The 21,085-nt window shown below is 38.6% G+C and overlaps 1 protein-coding gene across 1 annotated transcript in view; it reads left to right on the forward strand.

The window, feature by feature from the left end:
- LOC110596173 (serine/threonine-protein kinase WNK1-like) overlaps positions 1–21,085 on the forward strand; it is a 73,936-nt gene that overhangs the window by 13,183 nt on the left and 39,668 nt on the right. The window lies entirely within an intron of this gene.

Genomic DNA, 21,085 nt, shown 5'->3' on the forward strand with positions numbered 1-21,085 from the left:
TATTGTAGAGATGAGGTCTCGCTGCCCAGGCGGGTCTCGAACCCACGGGCTCAGGCAAGGTTAAAGATTTTTTTATTTGACCTGAGATACTTTCTTAAAGGTAAGCAAGCCATGCTTATTACTTGTTTTATATATATTTCTGGGACTTTGGGTTTCAATTTTAGGAATAATGTAGGTATAACCTGCATGATTCTTCACCAGTTGATATTATTTGCTTGTGTACTCACCAGCATGGATGAATGAGTATATCATCCCGTAGGCCTGGATTCCTGGATGTCGAACACCCTCTTAGGCCAGGGGTAATCTACGCTTGGGCACACAAGATCTCACCCCAAAATATGGCAGATTTCTTTAAAAATTCCTGTTGTGGTAGAGTAGCTGGGTAGATAGAAGTTTTCAGCTTTAACTGTATGTGTACAAATCACCTCTCCCTCTTTAATCCTGAAATCTTGCATTACACTTAAATTCTTCTATCTTTCAAGGTGAGTTTCCTTAACCGTGCAAGTATATTCAGGGTGGGGAAAATATTTCTGCCAGTGGATCTCATTCAGGGACATTTAAGTCTGTCAGAGAATTTCCAATAAAATTAAACTTAAAGTGGAAGGCCTTGGAGTCTCAATTGCTTACCAGTAGAGTTTTTGGCCTTTTTTGCATACCTCTACACACCTTCTCTTAGCTTGCTTACTATTATTGGTAGAAACAGCTTATATCAAGTCAGAAATAGAGCCTGCTTACCTTTTCAGGGACTGTTTGCTTCAGTTATATAACTGAGAAGGATCTCTCAAGTGGTCTTTCACAGAACAAAGAAGATGACTCTCACATGCATTGCTCTTTTCTCCCTAAACATAAAAAACCACCAGCAATTTTAAAATGGTAGACTCTCACCTTAAATACTTGTTCTGCCTAACCAGGCACTTTATTACACATAAGGGCTAGCTTAGATTTTACTATTGGTGGACGCATTGTGTTGCATTGTGCCAGTTTCTTGATGTCTCCACTGATTGTCATTTTTCTTGGACTTTAAGTGGAGGGCGCAGTAATGTTTTGCTGGGGAACAACCTATGGCTAAAGCATAGTTTGAGTCCTACAGTGAGAATCTTGACCATTTTCTATCCCTCTTACAAGGATAGACATAAAACTGCCATACTACCCATACATATTACTATTAGAGGCTTTCACAAATCTTTACCAAATATGTACTTGGTGTGAATACCTCATTAGTGTAATTTTCATTTTTATCCTTTTCATGAGCAAAGTTGACTTTATCAACAACCAGTACTTTACTAAATGTTACAAATGTTACACAATATAATTTTTGTCCTCTTCATGTGACCGGGTAATAGTGATAGTTTTTTTAAAACTCTGCTGTGAAATGCTTTCAAGCATGATGGCTAGACGCTACCTTCGGTGTCATTTTTATTAACGTGTGCCCATTATTTTTTGATGACATCCTTCCTTTTACACAAGATGTTGCAGGTTATTATTTCAGAATCCCAGTTCTGCACCAACCATTTCTCATGTAGCCCTGGTTCTTTTTAGTGTGCAGTGGTATTAGAAAACAAGATCTGGGTGCCAGGTGTGCTTATGGCTACTGGGGCTGTTTTCAGGCTTTTTTCAGTGAATAATTAATGTCTGTTATAGTTGTGTTGCTATAACAGAATGTATAAAGAACAGAAATTAATTTCCTCACAATTCTGGAGACTGAGAAGTTCATCAAAGCCCTAGCATCTAGTGAGGACTTTCTTGCTGCCTCCTCCCATGGAAGAAAGGCTGAAGAGCAAGAGAGAGTGAACCCACTCCTGCAAATCCTTTTTTTTTTTTTTTTGAGTTGGAGTCTCACTCTGTCGCCCAGACTGGAGGGCAGTGGCCGCTCCCGGCCACCGCAGCCTCGACCTGCTGGGCTCTGGCGATCCTTCCGCCTCAGCCTTCCAAGTAGCTGGAACTACAGGTGCGTGCTACCACGCCCGGCTAGTTTTTTGATGATTTTTTTTTTTTTTTTGAGTTGGAGTCTCACTCCGTTGCCCAGACTGGAGTGCAGTGGCCGTTCCCGGTCACTGCAGCCTCAACTTGCTGGGCTCCGACGATCCTTCCGCCTTAGCCTTCCGAGTAGCTGGAACTACAGGCACTCGCTACCACGCCCGGTTAATTTTTTTTGATTTATTATAGAGAAGAGGTCTCGCCAAGTCGCCCAGGCGGGTCTCGAACCTGTGGGCTCAGGCAATCCACTCACCTCGGCCTCCCAAAGTGCTGGGATTACAGGCTGAGCCACCGAGCCTGGCCTGCAAATCCTTTTTGTAGTAGCATTAATTTATTCATGAGGGCAGAGCCCCACCTCTCAAAACATGGTTGCATTGGGGATTAAGTTTCTGACACATGAATTTTGGGGGAAACATTCAGACCATAGCAGTTAGAAAATATTTAAAAGTATATATGTGTGTTTGTGCCTCTGTGCGTACGTGTCTATTTATTTCTACATTGAAAGCCATGAGTGCACACTGATACCTCCAGTTTAGCAGAGTTCAGCCTAGCTTTCACCTTTTTCATATTTTATCTTTTTCAAGAGTAAGAAACATAGTTTCCACCGTTGTAAATATATGTACTAATTTGCATAACCAACCTTTTATCTCCTGGGTTGATGGTGATACCCTACCGCAGCAGGGTAACTATACCTTTTTTCTCTAATATCTTCTTCTCAGGCAGCAGTACGCTTCTAAAATTAATTTATTGTCTGTCCTTTCACATTCTTTCTGCTGCTTCATTTGGAGATATGATGCAGCATTTTAGCCTCAGAGGAAAACAGGTGATATAAACTGCCCTAAATTTCTTATGTCATAGCTGTAGGAGAAAATTGGGATAATGGAGGAGGATTTTTTCCTCATCTGCATCCAAAATCATTCCTTACAAATGTCTAAGTGTCAAATTCAGTGTTTGTTTTAAGTTTTTAAAAAATTTAACCTATTTTCTGCATTATGTACATCATGCCATATTTTTCACAGAGTGCCAGTTTTAGCAGAAACTTCCATTCTGCTGAACATCAAACTATTCTAGGAGTTGTCTTTGGTTAGTCTGTTCGTTTACTGTGTGTAGCACTTAGACTTATGCTGTTTATTTTAGTAGCCACTAGTCACATGTGGTTATTAAGCACTTGAAATGTGGTTAAAGTTGAATAAGGAACAGAATTTTAAGTTTGATTTTTAATTAATTTAAAACCAACACAGATTTTGGTCTTTAACTATTTTTGGAACAACTGGCAGTGTGAATTTTCTTTATCAACTGTAAATCTTTATTTTTGATTTTTTTGTAGAGACAAGGTCTCACTATGTTGCCTAGGCTGGTCTCGAACTCTTGGGCTCAAGGGATCCTCCTGCCTTGGCCTCTCAAAGTTCTGGGATTACAGACCTGAGCCATACTACCTGGCCAACTGTAAATTTTATAAGATCTAAGTACAGAGCAAGTATTTCTGATAAAATTTAGCATCAAGATAGATATTTCTGCATGTAAAATGCACACTGATTTTGAAAATTTAGTACAAAAAATAATTTTAAAAATATTTAGTTAAAAAAACGGATTGCATGTTGAAATGATAACGTTAGATATATTGGTTAAGTAAATATATTATTTCATCTGTCTCTTTTCATTTATTTATTTTTTTGTAGAGATGAGGTCTCAGTGTGTTGACCAGGCTGGTTTTGAACTCTCAGGCGATCCTCCCTCCTTGGCCTCCCAAAGTGCTGGCATTACAAGTGTGAGCCACTGCTCAGCTTTCTTTTATATTTTTAATGTGGCTACTAGAAAATTTAACATTGCATTTAGCTCACGTTATATTTCTGTTGACTGTCACTGATACTATTAAAATAAAAATGGCTATTAAAGTTGATGTTGCAGTAGGTTTACTACTTCCTTTTAAAAATTATCTTAGCACCTTCCTTTTTGTGGTTTCTTTCATTAGCATCCTTTGCAAACCATAATGCTATTGCTGAACACAGAAATTTTGGGTTTTAACATCTTGTCTTTGGTTGTGGTGCTTTTAATATCCGATTATAATGAAAATTGGAATTCCTGTTCTCTCTCTCTCTCTCTGTATATATATATATTTTTTTTTTTTTTTTTTTTTTTTGAGTTGGAGTCTCACTCAGTCACCCAGACTGGAGTGCAGTGGCCACTCCCGGCTACTGCAGCCTTTACCCACTGGGCTCCGGCGATCCTTCCACCTCAGCCTTCCTAGTAGCTGGAACTACAGGAACACACTACCACGCCCAGCTCATTTTTTGATTTATTGTAGAGATGAGGTTTCTCCAAGCTGCCCAGGCAGGTCTCGAACCCGCGGGTTCAGGCAGTCCACTCACCTCAGCCTCCCAAGGCGCGGGATTACAGGCTGAGCCACCAAGCCTGGCTGTTCTTTATTTTTATCTTTTTTTGTTGTTTAGCAGCATGTAGCAGAAGTGATATTTCTTATGGTCTTATTCTTAGAATACTTTAGTTGTTGCCAAGAGAATATTAGAAGTAGTGTTTACTGAAAATATCTTGAAGTATTTGATAAATATTTTGATTTATTTCAGATACACTACTAGAGTATGTTTGGACTTGCTGCTTTATATTCTTTAGTAATTTCTGGCCATCGTGGCTCTGTAAACATGTTAACTAATTTAGTGTCCATATCTTAATGATACTGACAAATGGGTTAAATTGGTTTTTGGTATCTCTTGCTTGTGAAAGATAAACTGTGTTGTTCAACTATTTATTTGCATTGAGTTTTTCCAAAATAGTTAAATTCTTTGACTAGTTGGACCTCTACAATAAATAAGAGTGAAAAGATATTAGAGAAAATATAGTTAACTGCTTTATTCTAACAAAGTTGTAATATATCTGAGATGCCAAGACAATGCTTTTCAAACTCTTAATATTAATTTTTAATGCCCAAAGAAGCTTACTTGCCTTTTTTTATAAGGGCCTTTGATAGTCCATTGTTAATCGCTATGTGCTAATTTGATTTTTACTAAATTATCTAAGTTGGTTTTTGTTTTTTTTTTTTGGAGTTGGAGTCTCACTCTGTCACCCAGACTGGAATGCAGTGGCACACTCCTGACCACTGCAGCCTCGACCTGCTGGGCTCCGGTGATCCTTCCGCCTCAGCCTTCCAAGTAGCTGGAACTACAGGCGCGTGCTACTACGCCCGGCTATTTTTTTTTATTTATTGTGGAGATGAGGTCTCGCCAGGTTGCCCAGGCAGGTCTCGAACCTGCGGGCTCAGGCAGTCCACTCACCTCAGCCTCCCTAAGGCACGGGATTACTGGCTGAGCCACCGAACCTGGCTAATTATCCAAGTTTTAAACTTCATTTATCCACCTTAGTTTTTGTAGCTATGCTTAAATCACACACAAAAAAGATTGTTTTTAATTTGAAGAAGTAATACATTATCATTATAACATTAGAAAATTAGAGGGGGAAAATGAAATAAGATAATCTACTATCGATCCCTTCATTCAGTGATAATTATTACCATTTGTAACCTCTAGATTCTCTGTTGATTTTTGTTGTTATTGTTGTGATTATATTGTATAGTGGTACAGTTTGCCTGTTATACCACATAGCAAAATCATTTTCTCATTTAAAATTTTAAGTTTCTAGATTAAAAAACGATAAAATACTTGTATTTGGTGATCATAATTAGGGTGATTGGTGTGTGTGTGCTTTATGCTGTTATAGTTTGCCCACCTTGCCTCATAGAAAAACATTAAAATTTTGATATTTTAGTTTTTTTTAATTTAAAAGTTTGAAATTTTAGAAAATCAGATTGTACATTTTATCGTTTGTAGCTGCACATGCAGTTGTGAAATCATTATTAGTTTTATAACTTATGTATGATCTTGAGGTTAGAATATACAATTGAATTCCTGAATATGGTTTCATTTTTGTTTTTGTTTTGAGTCGGAGTCTCACTCTGTCATCCAGGCTGGAGTGCAGTGGTATGCTCAGGACACTGAAGCCTCTACCCATTGGGCTCAGGCAGTCCTTCCGCCTCAGCCTTCCAAGTAGCTGGAACTACAGGTGTGCACCACCATATCTGGCTAATTTTTGGTTTATTTTAGAGACGAGGTCTTGCCAAGTTGCCTTGGCTGGTCTCAAACTCCTGGATTCAAGCAACCCTCTCCTTCACCTCCCAGTGTGCTGGGTTTATAGACATGAGTCTCTGCACCTGGCTTTTTTTTTGTTTTTTTAATTCTCAGTAAGAAAAAATTAATTACAGTGTTTGGCCCACAAATGTAAACATTGAGTTAGAACTAATATAGGAAATTGATCATTGATTAATGCATTTGATCACTCTGAACAGAAGTTTAAAAGTCATGGTTATATGTTACACACTAAATTACTGTTAACCTTTTTCACTTCCAGCCTTTGTTCAGAGATTTGCAAGAAAGTTCATTCACTGCTTCTCATAAGATTTGGGACATTATCAGAGTACTATAAATCATTAGTTTGTTTTTAGAACAGCATTTACCGTGTGGTTCAGAGATTTTTAAAAGTCAAGTGCAAGGGGCTTTAATAGCAGCACATTGAAAGTTCTTTGAGGAAGTATATTGACTAAGCTACAGGGGAAAAAGCCTTAGTGTGCTCTTTTCACTTCCTATCCACTCAAGATAACCAAAGTCTACTTCCTTTAATTTAAACTGTTAGTTAAATTTACTCTAGAGCAAATGAAAGATGATTTCAAAATACAGAAAATTCTTAACACATTTAAAGGAAACTGCTTCCTGATCAGTTTTTTCTATTATAGAAGTTATATATATACTTTTACTAAAATCACATTTAATCTGGGTTGTGTCCTCACCCAATTTAGTCGGTCATTTGTATGCACAGTTGACTCTTCCCCCATCCTTTGCAAGTTTCACACATTCTAGAACTTCATCAGAAAAGGACTTTTCAGTCTTCCACCTATACTACTTGTCATTGACATGTACATTTATATGTCTGGGAGGTTTTTTTGAAGGCCAAGTTACAGAGAATCTTGGGCAACAGGATCTTTTGCAGAATTTTCCAAAGCAAAGTTCTTACTGTTGTTGTCGCTCCATCATCCTCCCCTCTCCCTTCAGCTCCCAGGGAGTTTGGAGGTATTGATATGGGTCTGGGCGAATCCTCTAATCCCCTCCTTTCCGCCAGCATCCACCTCTCAAATTCTATTCTTTCCATCCCCACCCTCCCTGGTGTAGTTCAGTTGAACTCCTTTCCTTGGGCTTAGACTCTCAAACAGAAGCCAACCCCGGGGATTATCTTCTAATTGCTGATTCTAAAGTAACACAAAACAACTAAGGATAGAGGCCCACAAGGGCTTGGCATAGGAGAAGGAAATTTACCTATTGCCGTGTGAACAAAGCACAAATCAATACCTCAGATTTCACTATTTAGAACTATTTTCTTAGGATTAAACTTCAGAAATGGATTTATTGACTCTAAGGGCATGAACTATTTAAATACTTTCTATTCATTGTCAGATTGTTTTCTAAACAACATGTTTATATATATTTTCAGTGACCCAAGTGAGTTCTTATTTCACTGCTTATTTATCAATACTGTTATATTAAATATTTCTCATTGCTTTATAGTTTCATTTCTTCAGAACTTTCCCCCATAGCTTGATAGTTAACTAGTTGTATTTCCTCTTTTGTCTTTTGGTATATTTTTGCCTTCTTTACTTTCAGATGCTTTTCTTTAATCAATTTTCATAACATTTTTATGTCAAAATTAATAGTTCTTTTATTTTTTCCAACTCCTGGTCTAGGGCAATCCTGCCACCAGTGGCCTCCCAAAGTGCTGAGACGATCGATAGGCATGAATCACCATGCCCAGCACTTATATCATATTTTCTATAAATATTTTTTAGTGCTGATAATTTAATGTCAGTAGTACAACACGCATTATTCTGCCGTCAAATGGGCTAGTTACTCTAATTTTTTTTTATTACATTTAAGTGTAGTGAATCTTCCCTATAAAGTTGATAGGCAGGCTGGTGTCTCACGCCTGTAATCTCAGCACTTTGGGAGGCGGAGGCAAGAAGATTGCCTGAGACCATCCTAGGCAATTTGGTGACACTTCCTCTCTACAGTAAGTAAATAAATAAAATAGCCAGGTGTGGTGGTATGTGCCTATGGTTCTAGCTACTTGGAAGGCTGAGGTGGAAAGATTGCCTGAGTCCAGCAGGTTGAGACTGTGATGGCCGAGTGTGCCACTGCACTTCAACATGGGCGACAGAGTGAGACTTCGACTCTAAATAAACAAATAAATAAATAAGTTGTTAGGCGAGTGTCTTATTTTTTATTTTTCTGATGTTGGTATTTAAAATTGGCTTATCTTTGGGAATATATATTTATGTTATAGAATTAAGATCCAGATGTTAACATACACAAAGCTAGATTTTTAAAATGTTTACACTAGCTCCTTATCAATATTTAAAATTTTACTTTTGCAGTTACATTAGTGGTTATTCCCCGATTTCTGTGTTCTTTACCAGTATCTAAAGAGTAAATTAAGACATTACTTAATATGATTAGGTAAACGGCATGTGAAATAATAACTATTTCTTGTAACACAGACTGGTTCTTAGGTCAGTTGTCTTTAAATTTCTGTCTTGTGACAAGTTGTTTTCAATAGCAACTTTCTAGGGTCTAGTGTGAAGTTTGATCAGAATTTTGTTTTTCTTGTCTGTCTATCTATCTATCTATCTATCTATCTATCTATCTATCTATCTATCTATCTATCTATTTAGCAGCGGGGTCTTTTTATGTTGTCTAGACTGGTCTTGAACTCCTGTGCTCAAGCAGTCCTCCTGCCTTGGCCTCCCAAAGTACTGGGGTTATAGGCACGAGCCTCTGTGCTGGGCCCTTGATAAGAAATTTGAAGTGTGTGTTTAAAAGACTTGTATTCTTGAAATGATGAGAGAAGGGTGGGGCTTTGATACTATTTACTGTGTTTGATTCTTGTGTCATTTGAATGAGGTATCAATCCCATTTTGCAAGTGAAAAGTGTGTAATGAAATAATTTGCCAAGATTACATTCAACAAGTGGTAGACGTGGGATGGCTTAGATGGATCATTCTTGTTTCCTTTTTTCAGTCTTGTTTTAAAAGCTGAGCATGCATCTCTTCAAACTTTATAATTAACTTGTAGTGCTCATTAAAACTAATAGCACAAATTATTTGTGACCCAAAGACCAAATTGGTAATTTTTCAGTTTTCAATCTGCTGTTTGATGTTACATCTTAAGAATGTGAAGTTAAAATTAGGTCTCAGTGTGTTCTTGCTTTGTGTGGCATTTAGAACCGGGCTGCTGATTTGGGAGAAAAGTTGAATTGTATGATTGTCCAAGGACTTCCAGGAGACAGAAAAACAATAAACAAGAATAAATAATAAGTAAGATAAATAGGAAAAGTAAAATAATAAGAATGTGAACTGCAGAGAATTAACCCTTAGTGCTATTTGAGTCATAACACTTGACTGGAATGTTTACAAATACTTATTCACACAGTGTAGGTACTAATTCAGAAGTGTTAAAGATAAAACACTGGACTAAATGACCTGTTGGTCCCTTTATTACTACTATTCTATGATTTGTTGATAATTATATACTTAGGTTAAACTCATTCCATGGTGTGCAGTGTTACTTTTTAGTTAATATTCTCATTGGATAAAATGAGTCAGCATCTGTGCTTTTCACTTTGAGTTTTAAAATAGCTAAATAATTACATTTGTTTTTATGTGAAAGATAAGATTTTAGGCAGGGCACAGTGACTCATGCCTGTAATCCCAGCACTTTGGGAGGCTGAGGCTGGAGGATTGCTTGATCCAGGAGTTCGAGACCAGCCCAGACAATATAGCGGACTTCCATTGCAATAAAAAAAAAAAAAAAAAAAAAGATTTTATAAGTTAGGGACTTGTGTTTGAACCAAATATAGATTGCTAGAATATTCAGAATTAGCTATGTGTCATTTCTTAAGTATTTTAGGATATTATTAACTTGGAAGCATTTAAAGTAAAACAGTGAAACCAATGCTTATGGTATATTTTCATGAAATGACAAATGAGTATTAAAATTCACTGTAGTTGGTCAGTGAAACAAATATAAACATTACATGGTGGCTGTTTTAAAAAACAAATTGCCATAGACTCAGGAAATTTTAGAATTTTTGACTTCCAACAGTTTACAGTATAAGTCATCTTTTTGTCCATCCTGTTGAGCTATGACAGTTTTATGCTATTAAGTATAAGCTTCCAGTAAGGGGTATGACTCTAAAAGGTCATCTAGAAATTTTGGCAATGGGTCCCTTGTTAGTTGCTTTTAGAAGAACTTTAAGCCTCACTTTTTATTTAATGCCCTAGCTGCCAAATCTATTATTAGTAGCTGAGTTCATTGACAATATTTTCACCTAAAAGTCGTTATCTACCAATGTAAGTGATTCCACACCTTTGCTTATAATTATAGTTAAATTTTTGCTTAAACTGTTTACTTGACCTGTGGGAAATCAGAAGAAAATTGCTATCTTACAGTATCGAATATTTTTAATTTTTATACTGTGATTATGATTTGATGCTTGAGTTTTAAAAAGCATTGGAAATCTTGAAATTTGTATAGAATACGGTTTTTTTTTAAAGTGATTTGGTCGGGTGTAGTGGCTCACACCTGTAATCCTATCACATTTAGGAGGCTGAGGTAAGAGGATTGCTTGAGCCCAGTAGTTCGAGACCAGCCTAGGCAACATAGCAAGACCTCATTTCTACAAAAAAAATAAAAAGTTAGTCAGGCATGGTAGTGCACACCTTTCGTCCCAGCTGCTGGAGAAGCTGAGGGAGAAAGAGCCCCTGAGTGAGCCCAGGAGATTGAGGCTGTGGTGAGCTGAGTGGTGATAGTGCCACTGCCTTCCAACTTGGGCCACAGAGTGAGACCCCAATTCAAAAAAGTGATTTGTAGAAATTGGAAGGAAATACTCATCATGCTAACACTCATTGTAATAGGGGCTTCAGATTTTAAAATGACATACTAAAATATAAAATGATATGGGATAGGTAATGTAAATTTTTAAAGGAGATTTGATATAGCAGCTATGGAAAAATGAAAGTTGTGGGTTTTTTTTTTTAACTACTAGGTGTATTTTTGTAAACTCCAGAACAACAATTTTCAGTTCTAGTAATACTGGTAATAGTCTAGTATCACAGGTATGACTTTGCCCTGATATCATGGTGAACTCCACCACAGGTTTAGTATAAAGTTCTAAAAGTATTAGCAAAAGTTGACATCACCAGGAAATTCAGAATACATACCTGGGAATCTTCAAACTGAGTGAGGAATAAACATGGGAGGAGCAAACAATAATGGGGAATATTATTTGAGATATTTGCAGGAATTTTACTACTCTGAAATAGAAAATGGATGAAGTCTGGGGTTTGTTTTGTTTTTCCATCTAAGTTCAGTGGGATAGCATTCTCATCTGTTAAAATTGTCACTGAATATCTATTTCTCCTAAATTATTTTGTCTGCTTTCTCCCAAAAGAGTTGAATAATGTGCTCATTTTCTTTATATTTTAGCAAAATTAGTGAATAAACTTGGCAGTGTTTTTTTTTTTGACATGTGGGTGGTATTTGCTTTCAGGTGTGGAATTCCCTCTTTGGAAAGTAATTTAGGTTATGTTTGATGTAACTATAATATAAAAAACACACACACACTTTATAAATTCCCTTTTACGTTATCTTCTAACAGAAAAAGTCACATGACTTTATTCCTGTGAGTGATGGAGGTAGCTTGGGATATCCTGAAGGGCTGTTTTTGGTCGTTGTCTTCTTCTTCTTCTTCTTCTTGTTTTTAAATTTGAAATCTCGCTCTGTTATCCAGGCTTGAGTGCAGTGGCATGCTTATGGCTACCACAGCCTTGACCTCAGGCGTTCCTTCCACCTTAGTCTTCCAAGTACCTGGAACTTCAGGCACCTGCTACCATGCCTGGTTAATTTTTTGATTTATTGTAGAGATGAGGTCTCACCATGTTGTCCAGGCTGTTCTTGAACCACTGGACTCAGACAGCCCTCTTGCCTTGACCTCCCAAGGTGCTGGGATTACAGGTGTGAGCCACTGCACCTGGTCTATTTTTTTTTTATCTTATTATTCAGTTTTCGGCGGAGATTTACTTATCGGGAGATGGGAATGAGGTATTTTGGATATCCGACAAGTTTTTTGTGTTTTGCTTTTTTTTTGAGTTGGAGTCTCACTCTGTCACCAGACTGGAGTGCAGTGGCCGCTCCCGGCCACCGCAGCCTCGACCTGCTGGGCTCCGGCGATCCTTCTGCTTCAGCCTTCCTAGTAGCCGGAATTACAGGCACACGCTACCATGCCCAGCTGATTTTTTGATTTATTGCAGAGATGAGGTCTTGCCAAGTTGCCCAAGTGGTCTCGAACCCGCGGGCTCAGGCAATCCACTCACCTCAGCCTCCCAAGGCTCGGGATTACAGGCTGAGCCACGGAGCCCAGCTGTTTTGTTTTTTTAATCGAGGTCTCACTCTGTTGACCAGGCTGGAGTGCAGTGTCACACTCATGGCTACTGCAGCGTCCACCTGCTGGGCTCAGGTGATCCTTCCACCTCAGCCTCCTGAATAGCTGGGACTACAGGTTTGTGCCCCCACACCTGGCTAATTTTTTGTTTTATTTTTGTAGAGACGAGGTCTCACTATGTTGCCCAGGCTGGTCTTGAGCTCTTGGGCTCAAATGATCCCCCTGCCTTGGCTCCCCAAAGTGCTGGAATTACAGGAATGTCACTACTCCTGGCCAGGTTTTATTGTTTTGAATGACACCTGTTAAAATATTTATGATGTTTTAATGGTGGGGTATGTGTCACAAACATGGTCTGATTTAATTAGGTTTATAGTACTTTGCTTCTACATTTGTACAGAATATTGAAATTTAAGAATACCTAATCCTGAATTGTACCCCACATCTTTAAAAGGGGGAAAAAAAAGAAATTTAAGAAAAGACCAGTTATATTGTGACCACAACTATGCATTCCTAAAGGAAGTGCATTGCATTCCTAAATGTAGTGTGTTGCATGCACTGCTGAGCATAATGGGAAAAGAAAAGTGCCATAAAAAGCTAAGTACCAAGTAACTAACTAGAAAAAGCTTTTAATGGAAAAGCTGGCATGGTCATTAATCTGGTAGAATAGTACTTGAGGAAATAGATGCATATGTTAAGCTGCAATTTCTTTTGGTTATTAGAAACTAAAATAGGAAATTCAGAATTAGTACTTAAATGTTAAAGTGGCTTTCTGTAGCCTAATGTAGCACAGAGTTAGATTGAGGGACTTCATTCTAATAATGCAAACTGTAGAAGAATGACCTTGGGTAAGTCTCTTTTTTATTAGTAATATGAGTGTTTGAGTTGGAGGATCTAGTCAACCTTTGGCCCGTGCCTTAAATATGCTTCGAATTCTCTCACAGTGAAACAGAATTTTTACTTTGATTTAGTCTAATTCCCACAACCTCCCTCCAGTTACTGACTATACAGTAGTTTGCTATAGATAGACTACTTTGCAGTGGCTTTCAAACCTTTTCGACTGAGATTCTTTCTGAGAAATATATTTAGGCTGGGCACAGTGACACACACCTGTATCCCAGCACTTTGGGAGTCCAACGTGGGAGGATTGCTTGAGGGCATAATGTCATGTGCTGATAATCCCAGCTACTTAGGAGACTGAGGTGGGATGATCACTTCAGTCCAGGAGACCAAGGCTACTGTGAGCTGTGAACGTGCCACTGTACTCCAGCCTGGGTTGGAGAGAGACCCTGACTCAATCACTCAATCAATCTGTATTACATTATGTGTAATATTACGTATGTGTCTAGCATATGCACACATTAAAAAGTTTCACAGAATACTTCCCTTACTAGTGATGAGCTGTATTTTCTGTTCTGATTCATTCAAAAGAAAAACAAAAAACTGTTTATAGCCCACTTTTTGGAAAAAAAAAAAAAGCATTTCATTAGACTATAAATGTGCAGCTAGAGCCTTTTTATTACTTAACTAGTTAAATCAGACAATTGGTTATGATGAATATTTGCCACAAAATGAAAATAATAGTTACCATATGAATTTGAGCTTCTGTCATTATTTATTAATCATAACATAAGCTCTAAACAGTGTTCATTCTTTTTTTTGAGTTGGAGTCTCACTCTGTCACTCAGACTGGAGTGCAGTGGCTGCTCCCTGCCACCGCATCCTCGACCTGCTGGGCTCCAGCGATCCTTCCGCCCCAGCTTTCCAAGTAGCTGGAACTACAGGCGCGTGCTACCACGCCTGGCTTATTTTTTGATTTATTGTAGAGATGAGGTCTCGCCTGCCCAGGCGGGTCTCGAACCCGCGGGCTCAGGCAATCTACTCACCTCAGCCTCCCAAAAGCGCGGGATTACAGGCTGAGCCACCAAGCCCGGCTGATTTGTGACTTTTTTAACAAAGTTTTCTGGCAATATTACTTAATGTGTGTGCAAACCTAGATATTCCACTAAACTAATTTTTGAGGCTTTTTTGTCACCTGAAAGTGATAATTTGTGTGCTTGTTTAGATTATTTAAATAGCAATGAAATAAGAAAACCTATTACATTAACAGTACGGTTTGAAGTTTTATGTAATTATAAGGCATTGGAAAATTAACTTCTGAGATTTTTGGTCTACAGCTACCCTGAAAGTTCACGACTTAATTTTCATTTTATTAGGCTTGAACATAAATGTCAAATTTTGAAAGAAAGTAGTGTGGAAATAATTACACAGCTGACTGATCTAGCAAGTCTGTAACAGTGCCACTTAGCTTTTCTGTAGTACTCATCTTATTTAGTTCTCTTAACAACTACATAGTATGTTGTCATCCTTATTTCATAAAGGTGAGAAAACCAAGGGAACTATTTAATAATGTTCCTTTTTTTTGTTTTTTTGTTTTGAATTGGAGTCTGACTCTGTCACCCAGGCTGGAGTGCAGTGGCATGCTCATGGCCACCACAGACTCTACCTGTTGAGCTCAGTCAATCCTTCCACCTCAGCCTTCCAAGTAGCTGGAACTACAGGTGCGTGCCCCCACACCTAGCTAATTTTTTTTTTATTGTAGAGGCGAGGTCTCACCATGTTGCTCAGGCTGGTCTCCAACCTCTGGGCTCAGGTAATCCTCTCGCCTCAGCCTCCCAAAGTGCTAGGATTACAGGTGTGAGCCACCATGCCCAGCCTGATAGAGTAATGTTTCTCAGATCAGGGATCCAACCTTAGAAGGCTTATTTGAGTATCATAGAATATATTACTCTGGGGTTTCTAAGTATATTAACTAGAATTTAGAAATCTAATTGAAATCCAAGGATGAAGTGATAGAAATATAATTGTAGTGAGAGATTTCATCTTAAGTATATCTATCCCTGATAAACAAATATCCTAATTCAGCCCTGTCCAGTAGAAATGCAGTGGGCACAATATGTGTAATTTAAATTTTCAAGTAGCCACATTTTAAAAACAGGTGAAATTTGCTTGATAATATATTTTTATATAAACCAATATATCCAAATATCATTAACATAATGTAATAATTATAAAGATATTTTATATATTCCTTTTTCTTTTAACTCATCAAAATCCAGTGTGTGTTTTATATTTAACATGTCTCAGTTCACACCAGCAATATTTCTGTGAAGTACTCAGCCATATTTGATTAATAGCTACTATTACTGGACAATTCAACTCTGAGGTTTCCAGTTTTTTCACTTCTGAATGCCAAGTGCTTCTTTCTTTTTTTTTTTAAGTTGGAGTCTCACTCCATCGCCCAGGCTGGAGTGATGGCACGCTCACGGCTACCCCATCATCGACTTGCTGGGCTCCAGCAGTCCTTCTGCCTCAACCTTCCAAGGAGCTGTAACTACAGGCATGCACTTACCACACCTGGCTAATTTTGGATTTATTATAGAGATGAGGTCTTGCCAAGTTGCCCAGGCTGGTCTTGAACCCGCGGGCTCTGGCAATCCACTTACCTTGGCCTCCCAAAGTGCTAGGATGACAGGTTGAGCCACCAAGCCCAGCCCAAGTACTTCTTTTAAAACTGTTCTTTAGCCACTTTTTCCTTCCATCCCAAGAAGTTGCTGATGAAAGTTATCAGAAGTGAGACTATAATTGTAGGCGTAGATGAAGTCATTCTCTTGAGTTCTCTTCCTCAGTTTCAAGCTGCAGAGAACATATTCATGCTGGGCTCGGTGGCTCAGCCTGTAATCCCGTACCTTGGGAGGCCGAGGTGAGTGAATTGCCTGAGACCGCGGGTTCGAGACCCGCCTGGGCAACTTGGTGAGACCTCATCTCTACAGTAAATCAAAAAATTAGCCAGGTGTGGTAGCACGCGCCTGTAGCTCCAGCTACTCGGAAGGCTGAGGCGGAAGGATCACCGGAGCCCAGCAAGTCGAGGCTGCAGTGGCCGGGAGCGGCCACTGCACTCCAGTCTGGGCGACAGAGTGAGACTCCGACTCAAAAAGAATTAAAATAAAAGAGCGCAAACTCCAGAACAAAGCAGCTTGTGCTTGTATCTTAGCTTGGCTTTGGCTCTTTTAAATTTTGACCCTAGCTGGGCTCGGTGGCTCAGCCTGTAATCCCGAGCTTTGGGAGGCTGAGGTGAGTGGATTGCCTGAGCCCGGGTTCAAGACCCGCCTGGGCAACTTAGCAAGTCCTCATCTCTACAAGAAATCAAAAAATCAGTCAGACATGGTAGCGCGTGCTTGTAATTCCAGCTACTCGGAAGTCTGAGGCAGAAGGATCGCCGGAGCCCAGCAGGTCGAGGCTGCAGTGGCCAGAGCGGCCACTGCACTCCAGTCTGGGAGCCAGAATGAGACTCCAACTCAAAAAAAAAAAAAAAGAAATTGACCCTCTTTTTACCTTCATTTCTCCATCCTTGAAGAAAAGATAAAAATAATATCTACCTCACAAAGGTGTTGTGGAGTTTAAATATGTTTATATAGGTTAATTACCAAAACAAGGTCTGGAACTCAATAAATGTTAGTAATTAGTATTAGGTGTCATTTATTAATAATAGTTTGAAAATACATTACTAGCATAGTTCTTGTGGATTACAATATCTGATGCCTGCCTAGTTCTTAAACCATATTAGCTTTCTGTATGTTCAAAAAAACTTTATCCTTTTTGCAAGTCTGTTTTAATTATTCTTACACTGTAATTTATGTGGCCTGCTCTGTTGTAAAGAATCATGTCTTCTACTCTGCCGAATCCTCTTCTCTTTTGACCTCTGTGCGTTCCCACTCTGTCGTTCCATCTTTTCCTTCATCTTCAGCACAGGTTCAACCAAAAAGTGAAAAACTTGTATGTTGTCATGGATATGTGGGTATTTTAATTATATAATATATATATATATTTGTGTGTTTGTGTATAATTTTAGTGTGAGAAATGGTATCGGTCAGATTTATCCAAGGAAATAAAACCATTAATACACTGCATGTATACAGATAGATGTTTTATTCAAGGATTTACCTTACTTGGGCTGGCAAGTCTGAAATTCGTGGAGCTGGCCATTGAGTTAGGATCTCTAGATCATGATCTTACACTGCAGTCTTGAGGCAGAATTTTTCAGGAAACCTGTTTTGCTTATATTACCTTTTAAGTGATTGGATGAGACTCACTCACATGATTAAGGCTAGTGTCTTCTTTATGTAAAGTCAACTGCTTGTAGGTATTAACCACATCTACAAAAATACCTTTACAGCCGGGCTTGGTGGCTCAGCCTGTAATCCCTCGCCTTTGGGAGGCTGAGGTGAGTGGATTGTCTGAGCTCGCGGGTTCAAGACCCGCCTGGGCAGTGAGACCTCATCTCTACAATAAATCAAAAAATCAGCCGGGCATGGTAGCACATGCCTGTAATTCCAGCTACTTGGAAGGCTGAGGCGGAAGGATCCCCGGAGCCCAGCAGGTCGAGGCTGTGGTGGCCGGGAGCAGCCACTGCACTCCAGTCTGGGCGACAGAGTGAGACTCCAACTCAAAAAAAAAAAATATACCTTTACAGCAACACCTAGATTAGTGTTTGATAGAATAACTGAGTACTGTAGCAAAATTGACACATAAAACTATCATAAATGGATATATTGTTTCATGATAGCTTATCCTTCCATTAACATCTTGGATTTTTTGGTTAAAGAGGTTACTGTGCATAATACTATGTGGAAATTAAACATTGTCCAGATTTTTAGTAAAATGTAATTTATAGTTTTATATTGGTAACTTAAGAATACTGTAGCAAAATTGACACATAAAACTATCATAAATGGGTATATTGTTTCATGATAACTTGGCTTTCCATTAGCATCTTGGATTTTTTTTTTTTAAAGAGGTTACTGTGCATAATACTGTGGAAATTAAACATTGTCCAGATTTTAGTAAAATATAATTTATAGTTTTATATTGCTAACATAAGATCAATTTATGCATGAATGGATCATATTCAAGCTTTGTGAGTTGTTTGTTGAAAGTGAAAAAGTCCTATAATGCCAGTACTAGAAATGATTATTCTTAGATTAGCCAGCAAAAGCTGATTACCCAGACAGTATTTGAAATATATTACATATGGAGGAGAAACTTACTTAAAAATGGAAGTGATCAATATTTAAAGCTGTACATCTGTTTGGTGCCAGTAATGTTAATAGTTGTGTAGACTTTAGCCTGTTTATTGCATGTTTTATGGGAAAATTTATTAGTTGAATCTTAGTTATAAAGACCACATGCTTCCTTCGGTTAAGGCATAATAAAGAACGTGCTGAGTTTACATCACACCTTTGATGGTGAAATCAGGAATAAGGGAAAGGGTAGAGAAACTAGAACAGATATAGATTGTGAGGTTAAGAGGTAAGATTTTAGGTAGCCTGTAATTTTTTTTTTGAGTTGGAGTCTCACTCTGTCCCCCAGACTGGAGTGCAATGGCTGCTCCCAACCACCGCAGCCTCGACCTGGGCTCCGGCGATCCTTCCACCTCGGCCTTCCAAGTAGCCAGAATTACAGGCATGCGTTACCACACCCGGCTGATTTTTTGATTTATTGTAGAGATGAGGTCTCACTGCCCAGGCGGGTCTCGAACCCGCGGGCTCAGGCAATCCACTCACCTCAGCCTCCCAAAGGTGCGGGATTACAGGCTGAGCCACCAAGCCCGGCTAGTAGCCTGTAATTTTGAAAGAAGGTAGTTTTTTTGATGGCACCAAACAGGGCTGATTTATGATAAAGAATCATAAATCTGATAAAAGCTATAGTCTCAAGCACAAATCTCCAGTGATTTTTCATTTTAGTTCTTCAGTGAGAAGCATGATAGTATACTACATATAGGTAAATAACATTAAAGAATAAAGTAAAACACATGAATTCTTTGCTGTTAAAATGAGAAATGAAAGTATAACTTTTCTTTTTATTTATTTATTGTAGAGACAAGGTCTCGCCAGTTTGCTGGACTGGTCTCAAACCCGCAGGCTCAGGCCATCCACTCTCCTCAGCCTCCCAAAGTGCTATGATTACAGGCTGAGCCACTGAGTCTGGCCAAAAGTATAACTCTTAATCAGTATAGTATGGTGTGGTAATGGTACATGCTACTAGTCATAAATTTAAATTCTGCCCCCAGTTCTACTACCTGTATTAATCCATCCTTCTCTGTTCAATGCCCCTGTAGAGAAACTGTGGTTATCTCAACTCTGTCTCTCCCCATTTCATTAAACTCTACCTGTTTTATCTCAGAAATGTCTCTTCTATTTTCTCCTTTTACCCTCAGTACCTTAATGTAGGCCATCATCTCATTTTGATATTTTGGTGACCTAACTGACCATTCAGCATCCAACCACATTGCCCCTGTTCAGGTACCCATGCTGTCCCACCCAGTCATACATACAGATCTTTCTTTTCCTATACATCCACCAGAATTATATATATGAAACAAAACTACATGTTTTAGGTTCCTTTACACTGCCTAGTATTGCATTTTCCTAACTAACATAAGGGAGTTGAGAATTTATGTTGCACATTTTAGGTTCTAAGGAGTCCTACATTTAAGATACCTGTTTAACTTATTGTTTTTTAATCAACCAGCAGTTCTGCCCTCAGCTCCTCTTTCCACCTTACACACATTCACTAACTCAAGTTATTCAAGGAACACTTATTGAAGGTGTGTACTTGAAGGTTATATACTGTAAAGATCAAGAATCTGTTCCTTTGCCTTTGAGTTGCAAATAATCTTTGTTAAAATGGAGTGAGAAAAGTCCTATGATGGAAGTATTTTTGGTGATATTCTGCTTTAATAAAATATCTTCTAAAAGTACAGAGTTTTTAGGATGTTTGTATAATCTTTCATAAGAGGTAGGGTGGTTTCAGATAGAGTGATTCAGTTATGTCATCAAAAATCTCTCACTTTCAGCATGTTTTTCAGGCTAATGCCCCTTAAGGTCCCATTCCCAGCCATCACATGGATCCTGGACAGCATTCAGCAGCAGAAGAAACCATTTCTTTTTTAATGTCTCATATCTCACTTGTCAGAATTGTGGGTCACATGCCCATGTCTAGATAAAAGACTGGACATGGAACCTCCATGAGTGACTTAGGGCAAGTATGATTCATTCTTTTGATTGTAGATTGGGCCTACCTTTTCCCTGATACAGGATAGATGAACCAAATTAGGGATTATGGTTAGCAAGAAGAAGGGGTATTAGGAATGACTGGTAGACAATTAACAGTGCCTGCTATTTAAACTCAGTCTTGTGAGATGGGAAGGCAGACTACTTAACCCAGTCTTGAGGTTTGGAGATGTAGTAGAAGAGAAGGAAGTAACTTTTGGATAAAGTGATTTCTAGGCTGAGTTTTATGGACAGGGAGAGAGATTAGTAGGAAGAAAAAGAGATGAGGTCTTGCTCTGTTGCCTGGACTATAGTGCAGTGGGCTCAAATGATCTTCTGTCTCAGCCTCCCAAGGAGCCAGGACTACAGGCATACATCACCACATCTGGCTAATTTTTTTTGGTGCGGAGTTGTGGGGGTTAGATATGGGATCTCACTCTGTTGCCCGC

The sequence above is a fragment of the Carlito syrichta genome, unplaced genomic scaffold, assembly GCF_000164805.1.
Source record: "Carlito syrichta isolate Samal-C Ts95f unplaced genomic scaffold, Tarsius_syrichta-2.0.1 Scaffold307058, whole genome shotgun sequence".
Taxonomy (NCBI): domain Eukaryota; kingdom Metazoa; phylum Chordata; class Mammalia; order Primates; family Tarsiidae; genus Carlito; species Carlito syrichta.